This window comes from Podarcis gaigeae (genome assembly GCF_964106915.1).
Source record: "Podarcis gaigeae genome assembly, chromosome: 5".
In the NCBI taxonomy this organism is placed as follows: domain Eukaryota; kingdom Metazoa; phylum Chordata; class Lepidosauria; order Squamata; family Lacertidae; genus Podarcis; species Podarcis gaigeae.
In genome coordinates, this window is record NC_139681.1 from 36,511,479 (window position 1) to 36,518,051 (window position 6,573).

Genomic DNA, 6,573 nt, shown 5'->3' on the forward strand with positions numbered 1-6,573 from the left:
TTATCTATTTATTAATTCACTACCAAATGTTCCTTCTTATTAATACTACCACTGTAATTAATAAGCAATAGATAACTCCCTGGGGGCTCGTTGCACCAAATTCAAGTATTTACCGGTATGTTGTATCCAACAGAGTCCATTGGCTACAACTATAAATGGAAAATAATTGTGGTAGAAACAGTCCTTTATTGAATTACACTGGGCAACAATTTTTTACTTTTTGAATGTTGTCTAGATTTCTACAACTGCTTTAGGGTATTTTTTGCACTGCTGAGTCAGGAAATGGCATCCGTTTCTCTCCATCAGGTCAGGTTTTTGTGCTATGTTGATTAGAAAAAAATCAGATCTTGTGACAAAATCGATTACATTTTTGTGGCATTATCAGCTGATTTTTGTCAACACATATCATCCTAAATATGTTTTTAAGAGAAAAAAATGTTTTTCCAACAACATATATTGATTACTGGTAGAAACATTGATTACTGTAAACTGAATGGTGGGCATTGATAAAGGTAAGTACACGTAAATTGCATTTTGCTTCACCATTTTTCAATCTTCAGGGCTTGAACTTCCGTTTCTTGGAACTCCTGGAATGCTCAATGGCAGGGAGGTCTCTCTTCAAATTCCAACAGTAGTCAGCCATCATGACTGCATCCCAGCGACCCTGATACCTGGTCTCCATCTCTTTCATGTCCTGATGGAATCTCTCCCCCTGCTCGTCACTCATTGAACCCAGGTTCTCAGGAAACTGGTTCATATGTGAAAATAGGTAGTGTATCTTGACGCTCATGTTGCAGCCCAGGTTTCTGAAAGCAGTCAGCATGTTGTTGACAAGTTCTGCGTAGTTTCTGGCCTTATTGTTGCCAAGAAAGTTCTTCACTACCAGAACAAATGCCTTCCACGCTTCCAGTTCCACTTCGTTCATTCACTTTCTGAACTCTGGATCTCTGATGAGCTGACGGATCTGAGGACCGTCAAAGATACCAGCTTTCAACTTCTCCATGGTCAGTCCTGGAAACGCCTGGCACAAGTAAGTGAAGCAGTCACCATCCTTGTCCAGAGCCTTGGTGAACTGCTTGATTAAACCGAGCTTGATGTGCAGCAGTGGGAAGAGTATTCTGTCTCTCTCCACCAGAGGGTCGTTGATGACATTCCTTTCTTTGCAAGGCACCAATTCCTCCCGCAGAGGCCAGTCCTTCTTCGTGTAATGCTGAGCATGGTCCCTACTATCCCACATGCACAGAAAACATGGGTACTTGGTGAAGCCAGACTGTTCTCCCCACAAAAAGTTCACCATCTTCAGGTCAACACAAATAAACCACTTATGCTGATCGTAACCAAGTTTCTCCAGCACATACTTCACCACTTCATAGTTCTCCTTCAATGTAGTCAAGTGAGCCAGGGGTATAGAGGCAAACTGGTTGCCGTTGTGTAACAGAGCACATTTCAGTGATTGCTTGCTGCTGTCAATGAACAGTCTCCAATCTTTGGGTTCGTACTGCGGCACTCCAAGCTTGAGCAGAAGCTGCGCAATATCTGCACAGTACACCAAGTCCTTCTCTTCTGAGAAAAAACAGAGGTACTCTTGATGCCTGTTGCGGAAGAAGCTGGTGCGAGCACTGTCAGAGAGGAGGTTTTTTCCCTTCAATCTGGATGCCAACAGTTCGGCAGAGTCCTTTGACAAGCGGAGGTCGCAAACTAATCATTCAACTCCTTTTGGGACAATGGATGTGGTGCATCATCCTCAAGAACCACCTCTTCTTCTTCATGTCCTTCAACACTGGAGGCATCTTCGTCACTAATGTCAGGAAGTTCTCCGAAGATAGGCACTGGAATTTCATCACAATATGCTACAGGACGACATGCTGATTGAAGATCAGGATACTTAAGGCTGCTCCAGTTCTTTCTGTTGATCCCAGTCACATCAACAGCGCAGAAGTAGCAGTCAGTGACATGGTTTGTCAGCTCCCTCCAAACCATGGGAATTCCAAAGTTCAGACTCCTCTTGCCATTGGGTCCACCCACATAGAGTCTCGGTGCATGCCTTGCACACCATGTGTGGCGCCCAAGCTTTATCCTGGTCACCAAGTTTAATACCAAAATAACTTTATGCATTGCCGCACCAATTTATGGAAGATTTTGAGGTTTTATGATTTCAAACTGATCCCTTTTTGACATAATCACCCAGAACTATCAGACCTGAATACTTCTTGTCATTAAAATAATCATTTCCAATCAAAACAATTATTCGACATGGCATTTTACCCCCACCAACTTCTTCTAAAATGCTCCACACAAGCGTACACGTGAACAAAAACATAAAAAATACATGTGGCCATAGCTTAAAAACTTGACCTGATTGAGCAAAACCAATGTGATTTTTGGATTCAGCACATCAGATTCGTCCTAAATCAACTGAAAAAATGCAGACAACAAATTTGTTGTTGACCAGTGTTATTAATTTATGTCCTTCTATTTCACATTTCTCTATCTACTCCTTTCTTCAGCAAACCAAAGTCCCCCTCACAGAAAAAAAATCTCTTAAATCAGCATACAATCCATTTTAATAGTCAAGTACCTTTTGGTATAATTTTAATCCACAAAGGAAATTGAGGTTGAGATTGTCTTACCAGTTATTCTTGGAGTAAACCTTCCTGCGTCATTCGCCATCCCCTTATTACTCAACGTGGCAAGATGTTACTTGGCAAAGTAATTTAAAGCCAGTACACAGATTTGTTTTGCTGCCTGTTGTTTACCATTTTAAATGGGTTGTCCTGGCATGGCTACTCCTGAGGAATAAGAAAAATATATATATACTGTATAATGGTATTGATAAAAGTGTCTTAGATAAAGGGGGGGGGGAGATACCTACAGATATGTAAACCAAGGTTGTAAGCAGAGAACAACTTTTGGAGTGTGTGTGCAAATTGCAGTTATGTTAAAGATTCTTGAAATGGTCAGATGAAATGGGGGAGGATGCAAAACTCTGCTGCGCAACGACTGTATTATTGGTCAAGTGAATCCGGTGCTCTCAGCTCACAGCACGGTGACCTGTCCCTGTGAGAAAGGTGGTCGCTGGCAGTGCTACCCAGCTCGCCTAGCCCAGTCGGGGTTGAAGTGCATGAGTCCAGTTGGTGCACTGGCTCAAGGGGCGATGCTGACACAGCTTTGCCCTGGTGAAAACCTAGAGAAAGCAATGTCTCAGTGACTTTTGTGTTCCAACACCTGGCACTCTGCTTGAGACCATATAAGGACTTCCGAAGTTTACAGACCATTCCCTTCTGTATTTGCATTCCATCAGGTGGAAGCATATACAGCTCCTCCCCCAAAACCCCATACAAAAAAGCTGTATTCATGTCATGATGGGAAACATGCAGTTTCTCCTCTGCAGCAATCTTGAGCATTAGCTGAATGCTCTCATACTTGATGGTGGGTGAGTAGGTCTCGTGGTAATCCTGTCCTGGTACCTGTGAAAAACCTCTGGCAACCAATCTGGCTTTGTGTCTGACAACTTTGCCATTCTGGTCTGTCTTGGCCTTGAAGACCCATTTGCTGCCAACCAGTCTCATTCCTGGGACTACTGGGACTAGCTCCCAAGTTTGGTTCCTGTTCAAGGAATCAACTTCAGCCTTCATGGCATTAAGCCAAGGCTCAGCATCTTTAGAAGTTAACTCCTGAACCTCTTTGAAGCTTGAAGGTTCTCTGAGCTACTAAGAACAGCAGTTCCTGTCTTAGCAAACTCATCAGCAAATCTCTTTGGAGGTTTGCCTTTTGTGGCCCTTTCAGATCTGTGTATTAGACGCAAGTCTTCTGTACTCATCTCCTCCTTCTTAGGAGAAAAGTGACCAATAGTGAACAGTGGTTCTTCCAGTTCATTGTCAGACGCATCAGATGGTCTGACTGAGGCCTTTGCGCTCTTGTAGTCTGCTGTGTCATCACTGTCGCTGACACCAGCAGCAACGCCGCCCACTGAGCTGGAATCCGAACTCTGATCATCCTCATCCTCATCCTCAGTTTCCTCTTCTACCTCAACATTATTTGTTTTCTTCACATCATCTTCATCTTCCTCTGGGTAACTCTGGAAAATTCCCACATTCCTCCCCCCATTTAGGATTGTACTCAACACTCTTTGTGAACCTAATGGTCCTAGAGTCAGTTATCCATACCCTGTATGCACCTTTTTCGTACCCCATGAACAAACCATGTGCCCCATGCTTTCCAAGCTTGTTGCTCTGTGGGGTGTGTACCCACATGTCAGAACCAAAGATTCTCATGTGCTAGATGTAAGGTTTCTTACCAAACATCTTCTCATACGGAGTACAACCAATGGATGATGACAGTCTCCTGTTAAAGGTAGAAACAAATGAGTTCAAAGATTCCCCCCAAAACTTCTCAGGGAGATTGGCATCATGCAAAAAGGTTTTCATGCCTTGAAGCAATGTTTGCTTTGCTTGCTCACAAATCTCCCATGGAGATCCAGGACTTGAGAGGCTATGCTGGATTCCCTTCTCAGTCAGGAAAGCTTCAAACTGCCGAGAAGTGAATTCAGCCTCTCGATTAGTAAACAAACAGCCAATGTGTTTACTGTGAACATTCTCCAACCAAGCACAGAATGCCTTGAACCTAGGAAATGCTTCCGACTTCTGCTCGAGCATAAACACATGAATGTACCTGGAAAAAGAATCAATTAAAACCATGAAGTACCTTGCTCCACCCACAGAGGGCGCAAGTGGACCAACCAGGTCTGTGTGGACTAGCTGGTAGGGTTTGGAAGCCTGCCTGCTAGACTCCTTGCCTTTTGGAGCAACCCTCACCTTGTTCTCTGCACAAGATACACATTTCATGTGAAACTTACAGGGCTTGATGTTCAAACCCTGAACCATTCCAGGCATCTTGGCCAGTGCCTGCCAAGACATGTGACCAAATCTTCGGTGCGCCTCGTGAATACAACCTGCATGAAGAACTTTGTTAGTTTGTGCAACACAACAAGAATCAACATTAGACACACCAGCACCATTGTCATCATAAGTTATACAGAATAAGCCATCCATAAACTTTGCATGCAAAATGTCCTCTTTGCCTTTCCTGATGACACAGATGCTCTTCGTGAAGGAAATCTCAAAGCCATGCCCAGTCAGCTGTGGGACACTGAGCAAATTGTCTGCAGAATCTGGAACATAAAGTACATCTCTGATGGTTGTGTGCAGACTTGCCAGTCCCACATTCTCGACTCCTGCAATTCGCAACATCTTTCCATCAGCCTGGTGGATCTCTCCATCTTGAGGCGTGAAGGAGATAAACAGATGCCGATCCTTTGATAAATGGCGTGTAGCTCCAGAGTCAACAATAAATCTGGCTTTGGCTTTTGGAGCAGCAGTGCCAGCTAACAGAACCTTGTTTTCCACTGGCTTGGGCTGCCGCTGCTCGCTCCCCTGCTTCTGGCCATCAAACTTGCCTTTGGCTTTTGGTGAAGCAGTGCCAGCAAACAAAACCTTGTTTTCCAACGGCATGGGCTTTCCACCCCCCTTCTGCTTCGGGCCATCTGCAGGCTTCTGTCTCTGTTTACATCTCGCCTTCCGGCCTCTGAGAAGACGATGACCTTGGTTCTCACAGGAAACAGAGTTCTGAGCTGCTGACTCCTTGGCTCCCCCTGGAGGCTGGAATGCTGTCTGGGATGACATCACATTCAGCTCCCCCTGCAGCTGGCAACCGGTGCCTTCGGCATCCCTGCAATCGCTCTCGATCTGGGAAACAGCCAGGACCTCTGATGCAGTCAAACTGGGCTGGGATGACCGGCAGATGGGCTACATTCAAAGCATTCCACATCTGACTTGCTGTCGTGTTGCCAGCCAGCGTTGCTATTTCCTCCAGAGAGATGGATAAGACTATTAAGTCTATGGCCCTTGAATCTTCGGCCTTCCATCTATCTGTCAGAGGAACTGGAGGGGCTTCACACACAGTATGCCACACTCCAAACTGTTGCAGCAAGCTCTCACACCACACTGCCCAGGTCTCATAATTGTGCCGATTTAACTTTAGGCACTGAGTGCCATCATCTGAGGCTTGTGAAAACTCCATTCCAGCTCTTCACTTGAGCCTTGAGTCTTTATGCCTCCTTATCTCAGCAACTCATAAATCTTGAAGCCTAGCTTGGCTCGACTCCCAGGCTAATTAGCCTGCCGGACATCAAAGTCTTTGCTGCGGCAACAGAAAAGCCTTGCTTTTGCTTTTCCCCACATACCTCACAGTCTCTCACTGGCTTACTCTCCTGTAAGTGCTGTGAATCTGGACCCGAAACCTGTTGTTGGATACTGCCAGGGAGACAAAGGCCATCATGCCTCCACGTCGTTTCCGGACGATCCATCAACCTCCCGTAGAAACGCAGTATCCGTCAATTATTGACACAAGCCTCAGAAGCATCTGCCCACATTCCAAGGACTTGTGCACACCCTTTGCAGAGTTCGTACAACGAAAAATGCACTCAGGAGAGCATTATTTACAACTTTATTCAGCGTTGGTCAGAACAAAGAAAACATGACTGCTGCCTGTGTGTCGAGACACAGAGAGAGATAA